Source organism: Meles meles, chromosome 7 (genome assembly GCF_922984935.1).
Source record: "Meles meles chromosome 7, mMelMel3.1 paternal haplotype, whole genome shotgun sequence".
Classification (NCBI taxonomy): Eukaryota; Metazoa; Chordata; class Mammalia; order Carnivora; family Mustelidae; genus Meles; species Meles meles.
Genome location: NC_060072.1, coordinates 80613908 through 80639359, shown reverse-complemented (window position 1 = coordinate 80639359; position 25452 = coordinate 80613908). Strand labels below are relative to the sequence as shown.

The following is a 25452-nucleotide window of genomic DNA, read 5'->3' as shown; positions in this document are numbered from 1 at the left end:
CCTCAGAGAAGGTAAGGAACCTGCCCACAGACACACAGCTATGAAGAGGCAGAGCAAGGGCATGTGTCCAGCTGGGGGTCCACTCCAACTCCAAAACCTGGTGTTGTATCCATTGAAGAGTGCTTAGGCTCTTGTGTGTCCATTGCATTCCATAATCTGCCCAGGAACCTTCTGGAAACCTATTTACAGATGATTTACATCTATCTGGCTCCCAAGCCCTTGCTCTGTCAACGGTATACCATTTCCTCTTATTAGCACTTGCTGGGAAAACACTTCTGGTGCGGGTTTGAGGTAGCTCCTAAGAACCTTCCCATTCTAAGATTCTCTGTAATAAAAGCTAGATAGATCCGGGAAATACCATGACAGGGAATGAAATTATTCCAGCTATGGAAAGTATGGAAAGCTCTAGACTGCTTTTGTTAATGAGAATGCATGAATCCTTGGAACCTTCAGCTGATTATAAGGAACAAAACCAAACATGTAGGTTTTATTTTGTCAGGCTACCATAATCAAAATGGCTTGTTTGAATTTCTTTCTTATCCCTTCTTGCAAAAGTGTTGAAATGCAATATAAGTGAGGGGCCTGAAGACTAAGCAACCAAACAAAGAAATAGAGTTCTTGGAAAATTCATCAAACAACATCATTTAGCCAGTAAATTTAAAAGAGTTTTATTGCCTTCCTAGAAAACTTAATGCTCACTGAAGTTGGCTTCAGAAATTCTTGAGTACTAAGCGGAAGATTCACTGCTTGAAAGGGTTCCAAGTGAAGAAGAATATTTTGCCTCAAATATTCCCGAAAGCTGGCTAGTACAGGGTCTGCAGCAAGTCAGGTGAAAAGTTCCTTCCATGGTATGAATCTGTTTTTATTTAACTTGTATTAATGTCCACTGCTCCCATTTTGTCTCTATGTAACATAGTTTCGTCTGTGATTGATTACCAGTCCATTTCAAATTTATGTATACTGTGATTTAATTAACTTTACCCTTAAGCAGTGTATTTTGAGACATATTAATGAGGTGGGAGTCTTTTCAGAGTTTTCATAATTTATACATCCTTTTTTTTTGGCTTGGCATCAGACTTTGAAGTTCTACAAGGGAAAAGGCTGAGTTCTGAGCCTGTAGGACTCCAAGGAAGATCTCCCATATATTTTTAAGCCTGTTCACTCCTTAATGTTTAAAAAGATTACTTTCTTAAACCTAAATTCCTTTTTCTCTACTGCTGATTAAGAATTTACTTGAGGGGCGCCTGGGTGGCTCAGTGGGTTAAAGCCTCTGTCTTCAGCTCAGGTCATGGTCCTGGGGTCCTGGGATGGAGCCCCGAATTGGGCTCTCTGCTCAGCAGGGAGCCTGCCTCCCCGCCCCCCCACCCCGCCTGCCTCTCTGCCTACTTGTGCTCTCTGTCAAATAAATAAATAAAATCTTAAAAAAAAAAAGAAAAGAAAAAGAATTTATTTGAAAAATAGTTTTTGGCTATTAGAAATGCTTTACAGAATCATTCAAATTAGTTTCATGACAGTCCTTTAAAAATATTTTAATATGTTGAATTTTAATGTTTTCCAAGAACATAGTAAAACAAGATACAACTAGCCAATTTAATGTATGTGACTTTGAGAGATTATGTATTTCTCCAGCCTTCTGCTCAGTGCATACTGGCTATGAGAAACTGCAGAATGAATCCTGGCTTTGTGCATTTGGATCTCCATGTCATTCATCCAGTGACAATCAACAAATATCTTTAAAACCTCCTAATTGTGCTGGTTGCTGTCAGAATTCATTGTGTTAGCCCTAGGAATTTATACCTATTTCTCCTCCAAAGCAGGACACAGGAAAAACAGCTCATCCTCATCTATTATAATGGGAAGTCAAGATAATGACTAGAAATTTTAAATTATTTAGACATATGGAGGTAAATATCAGAAGGAATAACTATAAGGGTTAAAAGTGATTGATTTCAGGGGCACCTGAGGGGCTCAGCTGGTTAAGCTTCTGCCTTCAGCTCAGGTCATGATCTCAGGGTCCTGGGATCAAGCCCCTTGTGGAGGGCTCCCTGCTCAGCGGGGAGCTTACTTTTCCCTCTCCCTCTCCCTCCCCCCGCCCCCTTCCCTCCGTGTTCTCTTTCTCACTCTTGCATTCTCTCTCTCAAATAAATAAAATACATAAAAGAAAAAGTGTTAATTCTGGTAACCAGACTACTACTGTTTCTGTTGTAAGCCTTTTACTGCTGTTTTAGTCTTTAAAACAATTGCATATATATTATTTAAAAAAAAAATGTTAACACATAACTTATCTTACCAGATGGTTAGCATTGTTCTTAGAGTTCTGGGTAGGATTGAATCCCATTCTTATCCTGATGCAATCTCCTGTCCAGCAAAGGGTCCACCATCCTTACTTGGAAAGTAGAGTAACTCCATCTTTACCTGGAGTTAGGCCCATGAATGTAACATTGGGGGACAAGAGTAGGGAGATTTTGCCTCACTGGATTCGCAGCCCAAATAATGAATGTTGCAGAAGGATTGTGGTTGGTAGAGTGCAAATACGACATAAAGAATAACAATGACATTAGAAAAGATTATTGTTGAATGGGATATCAACACAATACCAAAAAATTATATCTACTAACCATCAGTAAAGGAAAAAAAAAACCCGTTGGAATAGAGAAATCTGGTGCTCACCAATTTACCTAAGTGATTTCTCCTAAATTCAGTGGTAATGGGACAGTCTTGATATGTCCTTTGGTGTGAAGAAATATGAAGTATACAACATCACCCATGACATCTTTTTTCCAAGAATGTTTAACCTGATGCAATCAGCAGGAAATAGAAGGGCTCACAAGAATATGGTAACAGACAGTATAAGGAAACAACCAAATGTAGAACATGGACCCGTCTATGAGACAACTGTTCTGACTCTTCAAAAAGTCATTGTCATTTGGCTAAAAAAAAAAAAAAAATGGGGACATTATTCTAGACTGAAAAGACTGAAGGGACCTTGTGACCAACCATTAATGGGTTCCAGCTAGGAGGGGGGGAAAGCTGCTAGTGAACCGTTTTTAAAACAAATGGAACATTTCAATCAGAGGCTTTGAAAACCCGAGTTTTGTAACCGCACCTGCTTTGACAGTGTCAACAAAAGCAAGAGCCGCAAGAGCCCTATCTTGGTGAAATCTAGCTGTGTCGCAGGTTCTCAGTGCTCCCCTCTCCGTGACTTTTCCTCACACTCTGCCCATGGAACGAAGGGGGCCGTGGCTTCCAGAGTGGCCTCCTAGGAGATTGCTCCTGTTTCCTGGACATGCCGTCTTCCTCTCAGTGCTTCATTTCCTTAGTAATGCAGAATAACTACACCAACCTCAGGAGGATGTGTTCAGCCGAGTTGTCCTAAGAGCAGATGGGAAAGTGCTGTATGGCCGTGAAGCTTCAAGCCTGTTTCTCTTCCTGGCTCCAGACTCCCCACACCTATGACTGGAGCAGGACATGGATTCTCTATTACTGGCTCATACTGTTACAAACATCTCCAACATGAACACGGCCACTGCTCTCCCCTGAGAAAGGTCAACCTGTTGTGGGATGTGCGCACAGATGACCCCTTGTCACCTGACTGTGCTGATACACAGCCGCTGTGGCTGATGATAGGAGTTTGACCAGCCTTTGGGACTGTTGCTGGGACCACTGTCTCTTCTCCCCAGTGAGGAAAGTGGTTCTTGCTTGACCTCGGTCATTTCTACTCTCAGTAAGAAAAGAGAGGTGTTGGCACAGTTCTTGTGGAGGCAACAACCAAACTGGATAATTAAAGACAAAAACAATCCTCTTTTTGACCTGAATAAGTAAAAAATTTCCTCTGTACAATGTAAATTATACATTTAGTCTCCAACTTCTCCTTTGTTCTGGGTTGTCCAGACCTTACTTCACCAACTCCATGACTTAGCTGTCTTCTAGAAGAGTATGTCTTATGTTGTTGACTATATCTGGATATTAATATGTGTCTTGAAATTGTACTTCATGTCTGAATTATTATTATTATTATTTTAAGATTTTATTTATTTATTTGACAGAGAGATCACAAGTAGGCAGAGAGGCAGGCAGAGAGAGAGGCAGAGAGAGAGGAGGAAGCAGGCTCCCTGCGGAGCAGAGAGCCCGATGCGGGGCTTGATCCCAGGACCCTGAGATCATGACCCGAGCCGAAGGCAGCGGCTTAATCCACTGAGCCACCCAGTCGCCCCTGAATTATTATTTTTTACTTATTTTGTAAGTTGGTACCTCTTCATCCTCTTCACCTGTTTACCCTGTCCTCCACCCCGTTCCCTCTGGGGACCACCAGTTTTTCTCTGTATTTATGAGTGTGTTTCTGTTTTGTGTTTTTTTAAATTTTAGAGTCCATATATAAGTGAAATCATTGTATTTGTCTTTCTTTGTCTAGCTTATTTCACATAGCTTATACCCTCTAGGTCCATCCATGTTGTCATAGTGACAATATCTCATTCCTTTTTATGAGTGAGTAATACTCCGTTGTATCTATATACCACATCTTCTTTATCCATTCATCTATTGATGGACACTTGGGCTGCTTCCATATCTTGACCATTGAAAATAATGCTGCAATAAACATAGGGTGCATATGTTTTCAAATTAGTGTTTTCATTTTCTTTGGGTAAATACTCAGAAGTGGAATTACTGGATCATATGATGTTTTCACTTTTCATTTTTTGAAGGACTTTCATACTGGTTTCCATCAATTTATACAGGGTTTCCTTTTCTCCATATCCTTGCCAGTACTTGTTATTTCTTGTCTCTTTGATTCTCGCCATTCTGACAGGTCTAGGGTGATATCTCATTTTGGTTTTGAGTTGTTTTTCTCTGATGATTACTGATGTTGAACACCTTTTCATGTGTGTCTGTTTGCCATCTATATCTCTTCTTTGGAAAAAGGTCTGTTTGGGTCCTCTGCCCATTTTAATATCAGATTATTCAATTTTTTAATGCTGAGTTGTATGAGTTCTTTATATATTTTGGTTGTTAACACTTTACTAAATATATCATTTGCAAATATCTTCCCCCATTCAGTGGATTGCCTTTTCATTTTGTCGGTTTCCTTTGTCTGAGGAGACATATCCATAAAAATGTTGCTAAGGCCTATGTCCAAAAGATCACCACCTACATTTTTTTTTCTTTTTTTAGTTTTGTGGTTTCAGGTCTTACATTTATGTTTTTAATCTCTTTCTTGTTAATTTTGTGTATGGTGTAAGAAAGTGATCCAGTTTCATTCATTTGCATGTAGGTGTCCAACTTTCCCGCCACCATTTATTGAACAGACTTTTTTTCTCCTGTAGTATATTCTGGCCTCCTTTGTCATAGATTAATTGGCCATATGAGCATGGGTTTATTTCTGGGCTCTCTATCCTGTTCCATTGACGTATATGTCTGTTTTTGTGTCAGTACCGTACTGTTTTGATTACTATATCTTTGTCCTGTATCTTGAACTCTGGGATTGTGATATCTCCAGCTTTGTTCTTTCTCAAGATTGCTCTGGCTGGGCGCCTGGGTGGCTCAGTGGGTTAAGCCTCTGCCTTCGACTTAGGTCATGATCTCAGGGTCCTGGGATCGAGCCCCACATCGGGTTCTCTGCTCAGTGGGGAGCCTGCTTCCCCCTCTCTCTCTGCCTGCCTCCCTGCCTACCTGTGACCTCTCTCTCTCTCTCAAATAAATAAATAAAATCTTAAAAAAAAAGATTGCTCTGGCTATTGTGGTTCCATACAAATTTTAGGATTACTCCTTCTAGTTCTGTGAAAAATACTGTTGGTATTTTGATAGGGATTTGTTAAATCTGTAGATTGTTTGGGATATGTTGACAGATTTAATTCTTCTAGTCCATGAGCATGGAATATCTTTCCATTTCTTTGTTCTTATCAATTTGGATGGCTTTTATTTCTTTTTCTTGTCTGATTGCTGTTGATAGGACTTCTACAACTATGTTGGATAAAATTGATGAGAGTGGACATCCTTTTCTTATTCCAGATTTTGGAGTAAAAGTTTTTTAATTTTTCATCATTGAGTATGTGTGTACTTGTCATATATGACCTTAATTATGTTGGTGTGTTCCCTGTTCCCTCTACACTCACTTTGTTAAGAGTTGTTGAATTATTTTATCTCTGAGATAAAATAATCTAGAGAATGATTCTGAGCAAACAGATAATATACTTGTTTTTAAAAAACAAATCCCCAAATACCTCTTTCATTTCTTAAATACATATTTTGTATTTATTAAGGGAAGATTTCTAAATACAAACACAAACTAAAGGGTCTTAAAGGGGCATAAATGGGGGTGAAGGAAAATATTCCATTGCCCCTGAGCTCTGATAAATCCTTTTTAGATCTAATAAAAGTAATTAACATTCATTTAAAGCCGACTGCTAAGTACTTGCTTATTGTGGTAAATATTGTAAGGTCAGTATTGCATTTAGTGCTTCCAACAACCTTAGTCTCATTCCCACTTTATAGATAAGAAACTGAGTCTTAAAGAGATAGCTCGTTTTCCTTAAGCCCACGTGGTGTGGAGGCTGAGTGGAGAACCAGTATGCAGGCAACTCCAGACCCAAGTTCTCACCCATCAGCCTGCCATCCTCTTTCTGTCAGAGCTGTCTACTCTCCTCCCAGGGAAAAAAAAAATACTGTCATTGAGTTACCTTCCCAAAGGGACATGAGAGTTTGGGAACCTCAGCACAAACTTGCACTGGCTTAGGTTATGTAGCAAAAATAAAAGTACTGATTTAACTCTTAAAACATTTCCATCTTATAATTTGTCAAACAAGACCTTAAACCAAACCAGGGAGGTTCATGATGTATATGCGGTATAATCCTGATGAACTTGACGGGTAGAGTAACTTTATATTGTATTAATCGTGGTTGATTTTCTCCTCACATCGGCTAGAATGCCAACTGGAAGAGATATCAAATATTCTTCTGTAGGACATTGGATTGTAATTAAAGAGCTCTGTTCCAATGCTGCTTTAACTTTCTCTGAAGTCCAAAATCAAAACCAGAACTCTAGCATACTTGACATTTCTTTCAGTCTTGTGCATTAATAAAACTCTTTTTCTTGTTGCTTTGTAAGGAACACATTTAGAAAGGCACAAAGGGCTCTTATTTCCTTGGAAACTGAATGCATAAATATGTGACTTTTAAACACAAAAATGACTGACCTTTTAAACCTAACTACAAGGTTCTTAATTAATAACTGATTACAAATAGTGATTACTGAAATTTCTGGATAAATGGACAATGCTGATAGAAAGCTATGGTAAGAATTTACAGAGGTGTTTGCTCATACCGCCACAACTGTCAGCTGTCCCATAAAAAAGGTTGCTAACTATTTTCAGGGTAGGACGTATGGTCTTGGTAACATAAAGGCACACTTAAAATTTCTGATTGCATTGTTTTCTCAGTATTTTAATCATTTTCTAATTTTGAGATAAAGTTTGGCTGTTCAATTGTTTGTCATGATAAGAGACTACTTGGTGTCCCTTCAGCTATCAAATATGCATTATATATTTTTCTCAACTCTTTCTTAAATTATTTTAAGTATATGTGCTGTAACAAAATTTACAGTTCATTCTAAAGCCATCAGAAAGGAGAAATTCCCATGTGTTTTCTTGAAGTTGACATAGTATAGCTACCAGTATCTTACTTTTAAAAATTGAAGGCATTCCATTGAAGGATAAAGACCTAATGTCTTTTAAGAAAAAAAAAGAAAGTGTATTTGTATGTAACACTGAAGCAGTCTGTGCCAAACGTCATGTACCTGTAGACAGGAAAACTGATTCTCAGGCATCCCTGAAGTCTGCGGTCCATGATGAGAGATGAGAAGAAGAACGTATGGTATTCTCTTGTAAGGAGTTTAAAACCTAACTGGGAAGACAAAAAATCGTATGCATTTAAACTATTAGACACTAAAACTTGCAGTATTCACGGTAGTACTGAGCTGGAACCTTAATACTCCATAGATCAAGTGTGGCCCTCACTTGGAGCAGTCCTGCTTGGAGCTTATTAGGACAGAGAATCTCAGACTGCACCCCTGACCTACTGTATCAGAACCGGCCTTCTAAAAAAAAAAAAAAACAAAAAAAACCGGCCTTCTAGCAAGATCCCCAGGTGAATACCATGCATGTTAAAGTGTGAGAAACACTGAGCTAGAATAATGCAAGCAGAGTGTTTTAGACGCTGTAGCATTGTCCAATAGAACTTTCTCCAATGATGGAAATAGTCTTTTTCTTTTTTTTTTTTTTTTGCCACCCAATGTGATAGCCACTAGGTTATATGGCTTCTGAGCATTCGAAATGTAGGCAGGGCAGCTGAGGCACTAAATTTTTAATTCCAAATCTAAATTTAAGTAGTGGCCTGGGGCTAGTGGCTACCATTTTGGGCAGTGCAGGAGGAGAACACTGGATTAAGAATCAAAAGATAAAATACTGTTTCAACACACTCTGCCTACTGTATGGAGCACCTTTTCATCTGTAGATGATTGCTTGGATTAGGTGATCTCACAGTTTTTATTTTAGTATAACTGTCACAGCACTGTTTCTGTGGGAAGAACGCTTCTTTGAAACAATCAAGTCTTGACACGCCATTTTTAGTACATTCTGGGCAGAGTCATCAAGGCAGGAAGGAATGAAAGATGGATTTACTAATTAGTGGCTCCACAAAGGAGGAGAGTGTGGTTTGATAATCAGCACATATGAAATATTCAGAAAATGTCTTGTCCTCTGTTGTATCCCTAAGGCGTAGATCACTGTCTGGTACATGGCAAACACTCTCTAAATACTTGTTGCCTTAATGAATAGGATGGTTAAATGAATACTCAGATAACCAAACGGAGTTGTTTCTCAAGTCCCTTAGCTTTGGTCTGTATTACTCGGGTTTTGTTTTATTCTGTTTTATTTCTTTTTTTTTTTTCCTTAAAGATTTTATTTATTTATTTGACAGACAGAGATCACAAGAAGGCAGAGAAGCAGGCAGAGAGAGAGGAAGGGAAGCAGGCTCCCTGCTGAGCAGAGAGCCCGATGTGGGACTCGATCCCAGGACCCTGGGATCATGATCTGAGCCGAAGGCAGAGGCTTTAACCCACTGAGCCACGCAGGTGCCCCTGTTCTGTTTTATTTCTTGTTCCTTTGTTAATTTGTTTAAGAATATTCTCACCTCAGGCCCCAGCTAGAGGAAAACAGAGACAATTCAGCAGGCATATTTGTGTTGAGGGGGGTGTTTTAATTAAACAGCATCCTAAGTAAGTAAGATCTTTATGTTGAGATTTTGTAAATATAAGAACTGAAAAGAGGGGCGCCTGGCTGGCTCAGCTGGTGGAGCTCTTGATCTTGGGCTGGTGAGTTCCAGCTCCATATTAGGTGTGGAGATTAACATAAAATCTTAAAAAAAAAAAAACAAAAAACCAAAGAACTCTACAGGTAGATACATATAATTTTACCACTTGATTTAAGGGCATTGCTAATCATATGTATACTTACCAGTACCCCCACGCCCACTAAAAATGGGTTAAATTTGCCATGATTTGGGCATGAAACTTCATGAGTCTTGCTAGCAGACAGGGCAGAGATGTATACAGGTGCATACCACATAAGGAAGAGATTTGAGAGATGAAAGGGTGGGCAAGAGAACAGGAAGAAGTAGAGGGAGACAGTGATGAGCTCAGGGGCCATTGAAGCAACCTGCCCATTCGTGGGCCCACAGGAGCTGGTGGCATCTCGGCTGGGTACACAGAGTTCAGGAACTCGGGAGCGGGGGCCTTCTGCACATATGTTCAGGGATTCAGGAGAGAGAACTGAGCAGGTTTGCAGGGCCCAACGAGGAACTCCCAGTGCTGAGGACCGGGGCCCGCAAGAGGGGAGGGAGGCAGGATGCCAGAGCTCTTGCCTAGTTCCTGGGCACTGGAGCCTGAGCTTGGGAGGACGGTGAATGTCCAGTCTCACCAAGGAGATTGCTGGATGTACAACCGATCTGGGGAAAATACAGTCACAGGTCAGGAGGAGACGTTAGCCACAGGGATCTCAGGCTGCGAAAGGCCAAGGAAAGTTCCCAGAACTAATGTGGTTTCATAGCAGCTAGAGCTGTTGTTGATACTGGCCCTCTTGCGGTGTCCCTCCTTAACATTCTGTCCTCAGTTTCCTGGGTTGATTTCTTTCTTTAGCTGCTTCATTTCTGGAAACGGACTGGAGTGCATCCCGATCCCCTTCGTTCCAGTTCTTAAGTCTTTCTGCTCATGGGACAGCTACATCTTTCAGATCTTATCTTTTGACCTCTGCACGATCAAGCCTTTCATTATATAGTTCAGTGGGAGAGACTTCTGTCTAGACCAGAGAACCAAGAGATTTCTTTTTAATTGAGTGCTGATTTTACTGTAGGTAAATTATCATGCAGGCATGCTAACCTGTGCGTCCTGCCCTGCCCTCTAGAGTAGCTGATGGGCTCGCGGGAGGAAAGTAGCCATGTATGTCAGGGTCGTCCTGCCCCTAGCGCAAGTATGGCACAACTCAAGCAGCCAGTAAGCATGTGTTGACCGCTGGCTGTATGCGCCTGCATTTCTATATCGTCAGCGACCTGCCTCCAAGGAGGATGAAGAGCAGTTTCACTCCAACCACTGGCTTGCTCAGACAGTTTTTCCAAAGGCCATATAATTGAGGATCTTTCTGGCCACCTTCCTGCCATGTTGGCTAAGACTGGCCTTACTTTGACCATCGTTTCTATCCACTCTGCTCTGCCTCTGATCCATAGCAGGTCCCTTCTGGTTGAAAAATCCAAGTCAAAATGGCCTCTCTGAGGAAAAGAATTTGTTGATTCATTCAACTGAAAAGTTTAGAAGTTAAGATTGCTTTGAGCGTGTTTGAATCCATGTGCTCAGTGATTCTGAAAGACGCCATCTCTTCATCTCTAGGCATATTTTCCTCCTGTACTGGATTCATTCTTAGGCAGCGTTGTCCAACATGGAGGCAGGTGTGCATACCAGCGACTGTAACTTTATAGCTCTCTCAGTAGTTCAGGAAAGTCCCAGACTGAGCTCATATGCCATCAGTCATACCATCTCTGAACCAGTTACTGGCCAAGGGAATGGAATGTTCTAGTTGCCTTGCTTTGAAGGGTCATGTGCTCTGTTTTGAGGCCAGCAGTGGGGTTTGCCCCCACTAAAACTACCAAAGAGTGAGAGTGGGGGAGGCACATGTTTCCAGAGAAAATTGTTTTTACTGGGAAAAAGGAAAATGGATGTTAGGAGGACAAAACCCGTAGCCATGTAGCCATACCCTACAGTATGCTATACACATTTCTTTGTCCTTCCTCTGTGGTTTAGACGTGAGTGAATTTGGTCTTTAATGTCCATAAGGTAGGTTTATCCTTCTGGAAATACAAATCTCAGTTTCTTTGTTCTTTGTTTTTTGTTCTTTTTTCCTTCCAGTATCCTCTTTGAAAAAGCTGTTCCTTTCCTCACAGCTCTGGGAGCAGCAGACAACAGGGTGTAACACTTGGAAGGAGTGACAGTCCAACAAACAGGGTAAGAACTCTGCGTAGTGTCTGCAGCTCCCAGCCCTGCCCTTTATAAGTCATGTCACTCCAGACAAGTTACTAACCTCTCAGGCACTTAATAATAGTTGCCCCAAAGAGCTGCTGTAAGGAGTTAATCTATTATTATGTTGAAAGCTTTCAGCCTATGTCTGGCTTATTGAAAATGCTTACTACATTTTCTCTGTCATTCCTGTCATTAATAATCATAATAAAAGCCACGGCTAGCACACTGTTGGCACCCACAGGCCGAAATGGCTCCAGCATTCTTCCCTTACGGTACCAGCCAGCACTGGGGTTCCTGAACTCACCCGAGCCTCCATCCACCCTGGGTCAGCACACGCATCCCTGTGGGAAAGTGTTTCTTCCCACAGGCTACCTGGTATCCATCAGGTCCCTTCAGTGGATTTGTCCTTTGTCAATGGAGAGGGCTTTCCTGACTACCCCTCATCTTCTGCCAAGTTCTGACCTACTGTTTTCTTTTTCTTTTTTAAGATTTTATTTATTTATTTGGCAGAGAGAGAGAAAGAGAATGAGCAGGTGGAAGGGACAGAGGCAGAGGGAGAAGGAGGCTTCCCGCTGAGCAGGGAGCCCATCATGGGATTTGATCCCAGGACCCTGAGATCATGACCTGAGCCCAGGCAGATGCTTAACCAACAGAGCCACCCAGGTGCCCCTGACCTGTTATTTTCTTTCACAGCTCCCTCTTCTTTTCCTTTATTGTCCTTACCACTATCTGTCATTATTTTTGTATTTTTGTGTACTTCTACGCACCCAAAGTCCCACTGTATGCAGTAAGTAGGCGCTAAGTCAATAGTTCTCCAAGAAATAAGTTAACATCAAATGGTTTTTGCTTCAGGGTCACGGGAACTTGATGGAGGAGACAGGGAGGATAGTGCACAGCTAGGGATGGGGGATTATTGAGACAGAAGTCTGAAGGAAGGTGCGCTAGTTTTTCTGAAGAGCCGTGTGTGTGTGTGTGTGTGTGTGTGTGTGTGTGTTGTGGGGAGGAGGACCAACATGGTGAAGAAGGTCAGTAGGACGAGATCTCCGTCATGTCAGGAGGATGCCAGGCATGCTACATCCGCTTCAGCGTAGTCTCACTTTTTCCAAGTGGATTTTGTCTGTGTTTAGCGTCTTTGCCAATTTTATGTATTTTCTCCTTTTTTGTGCAATTTGGGAATATGAGGTGGTGCAGGTCATGTTGCCTATTTATTACACCATTCCCCAAGTGCTTTGAATGGAAACTTGGTAAATAATGGCTATTTATAACTGTTGTCTAGACCTCACAAACGGTTATTTAACAGGCAATGAAATAATTTACTCACAGTTCTTATACTGTAATTACACACACCACATTTAAGGGGCAAATGCTAGGGCTTGTGCTGAAAATATAACTCTTGTTCATAGTGGTGAATGATTCTCTATGGACAATGAAATTTGTATTCACTAGTATGAAATACAGAACAAATTCACTTTTCAGGGGTTGCATTCTTAGAGGTGAAGGGCTAAAGTCATAAACTTAATCTAATCAATGCTGATGGAAGGGTAGCAACAGAGTCATTTATGAATTTCAAAATAACACAAGTTTATTGTCAAACATGTAGAAAATACAGGAAAAGAAAAAAAAATAAGAGAACAATCATAATCCTGCTTCCCAGAACAACACTAAACATTGTGGTATATACCCTTTTGTGCTTTTTTTCTCCTACTCATGAATTTTTCAGGCATACAATTCAAATCATACTATACATATGTCATATGTTTTTTAAATTTTAATATATTATTAATGATTTTCTAGGCCTAAACATTGTCTGTAGCTGCACTGTTCAGTGCTACAACCACGGGAAACATGGGCTATTGAGCACTAGAATGGTGTGAGTAGGTAGAATTAAGATGTTCTATAAATATAGAAGTTTTATAATTTTCAAAGGCAGTACAGAAAGGAGAATATCTCATTAATTTTTCTATTGATTACATGTTGCAATATTGGGTTAAGTAAAATATATTAATAATTTAATTTCATTTGTTTCTTTTTGCTTTTTTTAATGTGCCTGCTGAAAAATTTAAAGTTAAAATACTCATGTTCTTTTTCTGTTGGACAAGTCTGGTTCTGTGGCATCATTTTATAGGTGTATAACTTTATATTACATGAATATAATTATTTAACCAATTCTTGATTGGTTCCATTACATTGAATCTTCAGGTTGCTTCCTATTTTTTAGTATTAAAGTTACTTTCTGAACACCCTGTGCACAAATCCTCTTGCATATTTCTGATTGTTACCTTAGGATTTACTGCTAGAGGTGGTAGAATTACCGAGAGAGTGGAAATTTTTAAATGAAAGATGATGTTACAAATAAATGAAGAACTAAGAAATAAAAGGGTTGCCTGAGTGGCTCAGTCATTTAAGCGTCTGCCTTCGGGTCAGGTCATGATCCCAGGGTTCTGGGATGGATTGAGTCCCACATCAGGCTCCCTGTTCAGTGCGGAGCCTGCTTCTCCCTCTGCCCCTCCCCCTGCTCCTGTGATCTGTGCTGTCTCTTTCTCTCTCAAATACATAAATCAAGGGGCGCCTGGGTGACTCAGTGGGTTAAGCCGCTGCCTTTGGCTCAGGTCATGATCTCGGGGTCCTGGGATCGAGTCCCGCATCGGGCTCTCTGCTCAGCAGGGAGCCTGCTTCCCTCTCTCTCTCTGCCTGCCTCTCTGCCTACTTGTGATCTGTGTCTGTCAAATAAATAAATAAAATCTTTAAAAAAAAATATATATATATATATAAATCAAGGGAGGGAAGGAGAGGGGAGGGGGAAAGAAGAGGGAGTAATGCTTTTGCTTCTTATTAGTTATAATTTTCTTTGTGGAGAAAGATATGATTCTGGTCATTAGCAATTGCTCATTTTACATTGACTCAAAAATGCCTGTAACAACTCTATTCAAATTAATTTAACTTAGCTGTGACTAAGCTTTTGAAAAGTCTGCTCTAAATTTTCATGTTTTATGTGAATTGTAAAGTATTAAGGGCTAGAATTCAGCATTATACTCCCTCCTAAATTAAAACACGGGCACTTTAGGTTGTTGATTATAGACCTAACTGAAAAGGAAAAGATTCACAATGTATACATTTTGAAACCTTTCTGATTTGTCTTTGTAATATTACCATGGGGTGGGGATGAGCTTAAAAGATCACTTATCTGGGGCGCCTGGGTGGCTCAGTGGGTTAAGCCGCTGCCTTCGGCTCAGGTCATGATCTCGGGGTCCTGGGATCGAGTCCCGCATCGTGCTCTCTACTCAGCAGGGAGCCTGCTTCCCTCTCTCTCTCTGCCTGCCTCTCTATCTACTTGTGATCTCTCTCTGTCAAATAGATAAATAAAAAATCTTAAAAAAAAAATCACTTATCTGAGGTCCAGTGTATTTGATTTATTATTTTGCATAAACACTATTTAATACTATCATTGTATATTAAAAACAAAGCCTTAGGATATTTAGCTCTAGAGCATATATTTGATGAACACAGTTGTACTTTTCTTGTAATATTAATTGATAAAATACACTGACGTTTTTGCATCATGTGGCCAGTAGAGCCTCTGTTAAACCCTCCTTCCTTCTTTCCTTCCTTTCTTTCTTCCTTCCTTCCTTCCTTCGGATTATTGTATTTTGTATTTTTCTTAGGTATCTCAGGGATCCTAAGGGAAAATGTCAGGAACCTTCCAGAGTTGCTGAACCCTCTTCCTCATCCCCTGAGTATTATTGAAGAAAATGCCAGTTCAAGAACTAGAGCTTATGTTTGACTCAATAATTTAATATTGTTGAGGATTTATTGAACCAAATAGTGACTGGGATATAATTTAGGGGGAATGATTTGTGCCATTCTAAAGTATAAGATGAAGAGTTTCTGCTTCTCTGTCAGTGTTTCATTTAAAATAATAAATAACAAGGGTGTCTGGGTGGCTTAGTTGATTAAGCATCTGCCTTCGACTCAGGTCATGATCCTAGGGTCCTGGGATCAAGCCCCACATCAGGTTCCCTGCTCAGTGGAGAGCCTGCTTCTCTCTCCACTCTGTTCCCCCTTGCTCATGCTTTCTCTCTCACTCTATCTCAAATAAATAAAATCTTTAAAATAAAATAACAAATTACATTGTCCACCATTGGAAGAAGAAAGAAAAATCCATAATGTAATCCCACTTGGTAAATTCTTCCTTTTTTCTAACTTGGGGTCTAAAGAATGAAGAATCAGCCTCCCCACCTCTTAGCAGAAATTCCAAGCTGGATTTTTCTCCTTATGAGTGAGAATAGAAGACTAATTTTCAATAGAATAGTATTCAGAACCACACACACGAAAAGAACTATTACTTCCTAAAGATAATGTTGTATGAAAGTCTACCATCTATACGTTTTGGATTATTATTTAGTTGCTTTGTTTTATCCTCCCCCAGAGTAGTTAATCATCCAAAAAAAATATTTACAAAGCTCTTTTATTTCTAATTTGCAGTAAGCTTTTCCCATCTTTGCTATCTGATTGAGAAAGAGGGTCCTTCCCTTTATTAATTTCAGAATGTGTCTTTAGTGAATACCAGCTACATCCTTCATGGTCTGCCTTCCAGTTAATACATGTTCAGTGCAGAACGTTACAGAGTGGGACAGGTTTTCATTTCAGATCAGATATAGGTGGTAGATGTGAGATGACCTGGCTTCTGTAATAATTCACATTAAAAAAATTTTTTTTAATTTTTTTGAGACAGAGTGATGGAGAGACAGAGCCCAAGAGAGAGAATGAGCAGGGGTGGGGGTGGGGTGGGGGGTGGAGCAGAGGTAGAGGGAGAAGGAGCCCGATGAGGGGTTCGATGCAGGGCTCGATACCTGGACCCCAGGATCATGACCTGAGCTGAAGGCAGCCACTTAACCGACTGAGCCATCCAGGCGCCCCTCAGAATCGCGTCTTAGGTGATACCCTGTGTCGGCATTTGAAATAAAAGAGTAACATTGTATTTCAAGCAAACAAGTAGCAAAGTACAAAAGCTTCCTCCTTTCTCTTCCTCTAGCTTGGAAGCAGATGAGCAGCTGCCATTTTTGCCTATTAGAAGTATGAAAAAAGAATTTAAAAGGTCGTTCATTTAGATTTCTTTTAACTTGTGTATATAATTAATAGCTTAGTTTAATTCGGTATTAAACCTTTGCCATCTGCAGGATTATCATGTGCTGGTGACATGAAAGTTCCATAGGAACAGGTTTAATTGAGTAATGAAGACTATAGAAAATGCTTCCAGAGAAATATTTTGACTACAAATAAAATCAAAGTAAAATATCTAGTTTTGAAGGACTAGGTATTTTTCCTAATTAAAAAAAAAAAAAATTAAAAAATAAAATAAAGACCTGCCATTTATTTTAGTGTAATTTTGTAAACGTTTCCATGTGTAATGCCACAGAGCAAAAAGTCTAAATCTAACACATTTGTTCACTACAAAGACAGAGGGGCTGTTTCTAGCAGGGGGAATCTAGAGGCAGGGTCATCTCTCAGTTTCCACCGGATTTATCTGAGGTGTTAGAAGGACTCTTTCCAACCGGGAGGATGGAGAAGAAGTTGTGCAGTCCTTTTTCAAACTTAAACAGCACAGCTCCCCCCACACATTTATCACACAGCTCACATCTCCACCTCAGGTATGTGGTGATTATTTCTTGATGTCTTTCACACGTTCAATAGATTTTTTTTTAAAGGATCCTATTTTTTTTCATAGCAGTTTGAGGTTCACCGCCGATTTTAGAGGAAAGTTACAGGGATGTCCTATATCCATTCTGCCCCCACATCCACACCCACTCCCCCCACTAGAGCAAGACCTTGGTTACAGCTGAGGAACCCCTATGGACACATCGTCACCCCCCATGTCTGTAGTTTCCACTGGAGTTCACTCCGGGGCTGTACATTCTCTGGGTTTAAGTGTGTAATGACATGTATCTGTCATTAGAGTATCATACAGAATTTTTTCGCTGCCCTTAAAATCCTCTGTGGTCTGCCTGTTCATCCCTCCCCCCGAGTCCCTGGTAACCACTGATCTTCCTTACTGTCTCTGTACTTTTGTCTTTTCTGTAGTGTCACCCAGTCGGGATCATAGAGTAGATAGCCTTTTCAGATTGGCTTCTTTCACTTAGTAAGATTCATTTTGGTTTCCTCCATGTCTTTTCATGGCTTCATGCTCCTTTCTTTTATTTTTTATTTTTTTTTAAGATTTTATTTATTTATTTGATAGAGATCACAAGTAGATAGAGAGGCAGGCAGAGAGAGAGAGAGAGGGAAGCAGGCTCCCTGCCGAGCAGAGAGCCCGATGCGGGACTCGATCCCAGGACTCTGAGATCATGACCTGAGCCGAAGGCAGAGGCTTAACCCACTGAGCCACCCAGGCGCCCCATGCCCCTTTCTTTTAGCTCTGATTCCCAGCAGCAAGGATTTGAGAGCTCCTACTCTGCATTCTTACCAGCCCCTGATGTTGTCAGTGTTCTGGATTGGGGGCATTCTGAGAGGTATGTCAGTGGATAATTTCTAAGCATGGACTATAGGATAGCAAATGGAGTTTAGCTGTTGGAGCACGGGGGGCAGTGCTCAGTCAGTTAAGCATCCGACTCCTGATTTTGGCTTAGGTCATGATCTCAGAGTCGTGTCATCAAGCCCGGAGTCAGGCTCCATGCTCTGCTCAGTCTGCTTGAGATTCTCCCTCCTTCTCCCTCTGTCTCTCTTCCTGCTCTCTTTTAAACCAATCAATCAATCAATCAATCAAATCTTTTAAAAACTAAGTAAAAAAACAAAAACAAATGGAGTTTAGCTGTTATACAGTAGTCCAGCCTTATCCACAGGGGATATATTCCAAGACTTTGATAGATCCCTGAAACCATGGATAGGATCAAACCCTAGGTATACTATTTTTTCCGGCACATACCTACCTAGGATACAGTTCAAGTTATAAATTAGGGACAGTAGGAGATTAACAATAATAACTAATAATAAAACAGACAATTATAATAACATACCATAATGAGTTATATAAATGTGGTCTCTCTCAAAATGTCTCATTGTCCTGTCCTCACCCTTCTTGAGATTATAGGAGATGATAAAGTGAGGTGAAGGGCGTAGGCGCTGTGGTGTGGTGTGAGGCTACTGTCGACCCTCGGGCGATGTGTCGCAGGAGGACCATCTGCTTCAGGACCCCGCTGACCATGCGTAGCTGAAACCACAGGAAGTAAGATCGCAAATAAGGGGAGAATGTTGTTTTTCAAACATTTCTGAATATATCAAATTGTTCCTCGTTGATAGAATATAAAAATTTCTGGCAAGTCAAAATTGTAATACAAGCATCTAAAATTTTCATACTACCTAAGATCTGAAAAATGATTGTTTTATTATGAAATGACATCTAAAGGCAGATGTAAAGGCAGGCTGTCCTACAATCTTTTCTTTTTAAATATGAAGACTTCTTGCAGATGTTCCATTTTTCTCAAAATCTAAGAGCCCTCTTGACACAAGTATTTTTCCTTGCTGTAGTTGAGACTTATGCACAAATTTAGTGTTCCCATATACATTTGAGAAAACTTGAACTTTATTCTTTTTGCTTAATTGCTTTATGGCAGAAAGACACTAAAAACTTAAACATGAAATAGTATGGCATATGTATAAAATATGTAATAGATTAGATATCATTAGATACAGAATTAGTAACCATTTTTTCCCAACATAAATACTTCTTGATCATGTCCTATTTATTTTATAAATTTTCTTTAATTTCTAGCATTTTCTTTTTTTTTAAGATTTTATTTATTTATTTGACAGACAGAGATTACAAGTAGGCAGAGAGGCAGGCAGAGAGAGGGGGGTGGTAAGCAGGCTACCCACCAAGCAGAGAGCCCGATGCGGGACTCGATCCCAGGACCCCAGGAACGTGACCTGAGCTGAAGGCAGAGGCTTTAACCCACTGAGCCCCAAGTGCCTGTCTTACATTTTCTTTTTTAAGAAAAATTTGTATTTATTTAGTTGAGAAAGAGAGTACGAGTAGAGAGTACGAGGAGGGGCAGGGGGATAGGGACAAGAAGATTCCCCACTGGGCAGGGAGCCTGACACAGGGCTCAATCCCAGGACCCCGAGATCATGACCTGAACCAAGGTCAGATGTGTAATGGGCTAAGCCAGCCAAGCGCCCCTCTTCTTCATCTCCATTTTATAAATGAAGAAGTCAAGATGCAGGAGGATTCAGAAGATTCAGGTAATTTTGAGACACAGTCAACTCCTTTATGCACTTTCTGCTTAACAAAGTCAATGAACAGCTGTTAATTATTGAGTGCCCTCTCTGTGCCGGACCCAAACTGTGTCTTCGGGGACTCCCAGTGAAGTCTGAATAATTGTCCTTACTGTGGACCAGGCTTTCTCGTGTTGCCTGCTAAGTGAATCCTGAGTTCCATCTTGACTTTCACCATGGAAAGAGGGGAGAAGGAAAAGTATACCCTTAGATTCTACACTTCCTCATGGCCCCATGTGACTTCTCTTCCCCTTTCTTCATTGATTTAGTCACCTGAATGTATAGCGATGGCGCTTGTCCTCAGGTTGACATTGGACACATCATGCTTGACTGTCACTCCTGTGTCACCCCAAGCACTGTAAGCTATTGGTTCTACTTGGGAATTGCCCCTTCAAGTCATCCTTTCGTCCTACCCTACTTAAGGCACCATCACCCATCATGTCGCAGCCTCCTCACCCATTTTCTGTGCTATGGCCATGGTCACTGTGGCAGAACGCAGTTCTGATCATGGCTTGACCCTGCCAGAACATGCCAGTAGGTCACTACTCAGCAGAGTTCACCTGCAAGGCCCTAGCAGAGTGGTCCCAGCCCACTCCTGCAGGCATCTCTCTCCACCATTTTTGCATTTGTGCCCATGAAACCTCTTTACCTCTGCAGGTAAGGAAAATGCCCAGATTTGTCCTCCTTATTCCTAACAGACCTTTCCATCACTCTTTGGCCCTGTACGTTACTACTCGTCTTCCAGTCCCAGTTCCAGCGTCATCTGACGCTTCTCCTGATTCCCTCAACAGTTTGTCTTCTGTCCTCTGACCCCGGTCACCTCTGCCCCTCCACACTTCGTTCAGACTTCGTTCAGGCCTCCGGTGTATAACATTGCGCCAGCTTATAATAGTGCCTCTCCCCTACCAGATTATCAACTCTTTAAATACAGATCTGTTTTTCGAAATTATCTCTGTCACTTAGGATCTAGAAAAGTGCTGAGAAATATATGTCATGCATCTCCGGCCTGAGTTTTTGCCCTCATATCCCACCAGCTGAGCTCAGCCTGGATCAGAGGTTTCATTAAGATATGACCCCCCCCGGGGGGGGCGCCTGGGTGGCTCAGTGGGTTAATAAGCCTTTGCCTGTGGCTCAAGTCATGATCTCAGGGTCCTAGGATTGAGCCCCACTTCGGGCTCTCTGGTCAGCGGGGAGCCTGCCTCTCCCTCTGTCTCTGCCTGCCTCTCTGCCTACTTGTGATCTCTCTTTCTGTCAAATAAATAAATAAAATCTTTTTTAAAAAAAAAAGGTATGACCAACTGGGCTCTGTCCGTTAAGTGTCAGGTCATGATCTGAGGGTTGTGAGATTGAGCCCTGAGTTGGGCTTCTTGCTCAGCGGGGAGTCTGCTTGGGATTCTCTTCCTCTCCCTCTCCCTCTGCCCACCCATCACCTCTAAGATAAATAAATAAATCTTTAAAAAAAGATATGATCATCTTGGTTTTGCACTGTATATGTTGGCATTTTAAAATCTTAGAGGACTCTGCTACATGTTTCCATACACTTAAGATCCCAAAACTCTATTTCAAACAGAAGATAGCTTAAATGCTTTGCACTGTGTTGTTGGGAAGAGGTGTTCTGTCCCTCTTTGTCCTTGGTAATGGACTTAGTGTACTGGTAATAATGACATTTCACATCCATTGAGCACTTACTATATGGTAGGCATGGTGCTTTATGAATTATGATATGGGCTCACTGCCCATATCGACAACTTTATGACGTAGGTGCTATTATTGCCCCATTTTATACAACAGAAAATGAAGGAGGTGACATCACTAGTGAGTGGCGAAGCTGCCATATGAACCAAGTCTCGGTGATTCCGGAACCCATCTCCCTAACCACCATGCCTCACTATCTTTCACACAAACATCTATTCTAAAAAGGATCATAACTGATACAGGAGAATTTTAATAATGCTATTACTGACAATTTTTACTCAGTGGCTTAACTTTGGTTCTTTTATTATTTCAGGAATACTTTATTGGATTAGTTAGAACAATTATGAAAAAAAAAATCAAGATTCCATAGCTAAAATTCGGGTGCTTGCGCTTACTGGTCCCTTGTTTTTCTAGAATATACAGTGCTTTACAGTAGCTTTGATTTTCATAATCAAACATTCTATACAAAACACATTTTAGAGAGCTTCTGTATTATAGATGTACTTGCTGTTTCAAATTACATGTATTGCATAGATCATTTTAGTGGAAATAAAATTAGCTTAAAGATAGGAAGTGCCTTTGATTAGCTCAATGAAGCCATGGTCAATTCAATTAAAGTGTTAAAATATATTTCAGAGGAAAGAATGTTTAGGGTCATAAATTAATTCAACCCAGTTGTTCCTAACCACTTACCATTTACCTGGGAATGGGTCCTGTGGTACTTTGAAGATAAATGTTATTTACGAAATGCCTAGTTAATAAAAACTTGCTTCAGAATGCTATGTTTGACATCAAAGATCTTTATTCTGAACTTTGTGGTTGACAAGGTTTAATTTTGTTTAAGTATGGGATAGGAGAGTCTTACTGGATAAGTTTGCATATAGATAAAAGTTACAGGCTTATCCAAATCACCTGTTCTGTGTTTATAGCTGTATTTCCACCTGTACTACATAATGTGACCCTAGATTTTTACCCTTTAGTACACCTAGAGGGCTTGTATTTGTAATTGGGCATTTCTTGAGCCATCTGAAACACTGAGTATGTGAAAGATGTGTGTGAAAATCCATTGTTTCTCTTAGTGTCCCTCCTTTTCTTTTTGGTTGTTTGAAGACTCAAGAGAGGTGGTGAATATCAACTTAATCGTTTCCGACAAAGTTGGGAACAAATGCTCTAGCCTGAAAAATAGTTTGTTGAAATATGACCTCACTGTAAAGTAGCACGAAAAGACCCAGTTCCCCATATCTTGTTCAAATTTCAAGAGTTGGCCCTGCACACATTGGGCTTGAAGAAAATTCAGAAAATCGGCATCTTGGTTAACCTTTAAATGCCTATTCCAACTTCTTTTTTATTCTAAGAGGATTTTTTTTTTTTTTTAACTAGTATGAACTGCTTTGGGGTAGTCCTCCTGTTAGAGTCCTTCTATTAAAGTGGCCAGGGATAAAATGGACAGAGGAACACAAAGCTTGCTTTCTTCAAGGGAGTTCACTGAAAATTGCCTGATCCCTGAAGATCAAATATATGTAATATATCCACTTTAAAAATAACTTTGCCAATTTCTTGCTTTAAAGAAAGATTCTCTTTGCTAATGGGAAAAAACAAAATGTTGTCCAGCCAACAAAGTAACAAAACTCACTTGATGCACTGGTGGGTTTCCCGTGGTAGAATGCCACTGGCAGGGCTAAGGAAAGGAGTATGAACGTGACCAAGGCCATCTTAGCTTCAGAGGTACACAGCTCTTATTTTCAAAATTTTAGAATATTTTTTGACTGTATGTTACATTTGTTAAAACAAGATACAGATAAATACCCTTTCTCTTGCACATTTAGGTGGTAATTCTGTGGCTTGTGCTGTGATATAATTTGGAAACCAGATTTATAATACCTAACTTGAAAATTTCAAGCCTAAGATACAGCCTGAATTATTTGAGAAGAAAAAAGAGTGAGTCAAATTCGAGCCACTTTGTTCTGGTCTTACTACAAATGGACGATAGTCCACATAATAATGGGAAATAATTCCACATTATTCTAGTTGTATAAGCAAAGTAGAAAGTGGCAGTCCTAAAAAATCCATCATTTCACTTGAAGTGTTGATACAACTAAAACCAAATTAGCTTGTTCTCAGAGTAATTGTCTTACTTGTCATTGTTGGTTTACATGGATATGGTCTTCATAGGAGACATTTTCGGTGCTGAGAGAAATGGGACAGATTCCAAGAGCATTTCTGCTGAATTTTGCCTGGTTGTTTAATTTCTGCTGTTACCACCCCCCCCACCCCGCCTTTTTTTAAGATTTTATTTATTTTTTTTGACAGAGAGATACACAGCAAGAGAAGGAACACAAGCAGGGGGAGTGGAGTGGGAGAGGGAGAGGCAGGCTTCCAGCAAAGCAGGGAGCCCAAAGCCCAGCTCAATCCCAGGACCCTGGGATCATGACATGAGCAGAAGGGAGACATTTAACGACTGAGCCACCCAGGCACCCTTGCTGTTACCACTTTTTTTTTTTTTAAGATTTTATTTTATTATTTATTTGACAGAGAAAGAGAGATCACAAGTAGGCAGAGAGGCAGGCGGGGCGGGGGGTGGGGGGGAAGCAGGCTCCCTGCTGAGCAGAGAGCCCCATATGGGGCTCCATCCCAGGAGCCTGAGATCATGACCTGAGCTGAAGGCAGAGGATTTAACCCACTGAGCCACCCAGGTGCCCCTAACTGTTACCACTTTTAACTAGATTTTGTTCACAACCATTTTGAGATTGAATTACCTTTTAATTTTTTTTTAAATTACCCCTTTATTTTAAATGCATTTTCCTTTGCCCATTAAATGTATAATTAGTAAAGAAATATAATTTTTTTCAAAATGAGGTTTTAATGTGTTTACCCTCATTCTTTTGACTTTTAATTATATAATTAGTATTTATATTAATACACTAGAAATTGCCTTGATGGATTATAAGGTTTATCTTTAACTCATTTGTCCTTCTCTCAGTAAATGTCAATACATGCTATGACATTACATCCGATTCAGATTGTGCACATACTGAAATTTCTTTAAAGCTTCTGTTCAGATTTGCAATACCTTACTATTGTTAAGCACCCAAATTCAACCAATAGTTTGATGCTTTGCCTAAATTAAAGAACTTTTTGAAATTAAAAATATTTCAAATTGAAAATGGACTGTTAGGTTAGTGTAGATAACACATGAACTAAAGAGAAGCCTCAATCAAATTAAAACAATATAAAGAGCCCTTTGCCCTTGTTCACATTATCTCCCCACTGTGCTAAGTGCTTTCCATGCATCATCTCATTTAATCCCCCTCCCAAGGTGGTGAAGGAAATTTGACATTTGGATTGCATAGTTGAGGAAGCATTGACATTTCCGTTGCATAGTTGAGGAAACAGAGGCTAAGAGAGAATGAAATGACTGGCTCCCCATCATGAAGTTGATAAATGGGAGAGTCAGCATTCTAATTGTCCTCCTGAGAAGTCCACTATCTGTTAATGGTCTCGTGGACATCGTCTGCCAAGGTCCTGCATGTTTCTTTTCCATAGTTCAGGTTATGTTGGATGAGTATGGTGAGAGGCTCAGTGGCCCGCGTGCAATAGGGGTCTCATCTGTGTTCCTGTGGCAATTCCAAACAATTTCCCTACTTCAGTGAGTGCACATCCTCCATAGATCTGGTGACCCATAGATTTGGGTGACCTTATACTTTGTCATCCAAACCTGGACACTTGAGAGGGTGGAAGAGGGTGCTGTCAGTAACCGTGCCTGGAAAACAGACACCAACTACGATGTTCCGGAGCCACATGGGACTGATGGTTACCCAACACAAAGCAGCGGCGGTGGGAAGGGGGACCATATCAGCAGGAGGTGCAGGCGGTGTTGCGCTCTGAAATACACCAGGCTCCTGCTCCTGGGAGGGACAAGGAAGATGGAGAAA

At 40.6% G+C, this 25452-nt stretch overlaps 1 protein-coding gene across 9 annotated transcripts in view; it reads left to right on the top strand.

Annotated features, from left to right (window-relative positions):
• Positions 1 to 25452, top strand: part of PRICKLE1 (prickle planar cell polarity protein 1) — a 113906-nt gene that overhangs the window by 38551 nt on the left and 49903 nt on the right. For 5 of the 9 annotated variants that reach the window (XM_046013414.1, XM_046013418.1, XM_046013420.1 and 2 more), the window contains exon 2: positions 11447 to 11542. The exons of the other annotated variants lie outside the window; for them this stretch is intronic. The gene's annotated coding sequence lies outside the window, so the exon portion shown is untranslated. The remainder of the gene's footprint in view (positions 1 to 11446; positions 11543 to 25452) is intronic. 9 annotated transcript variants of the gene reach the window in all.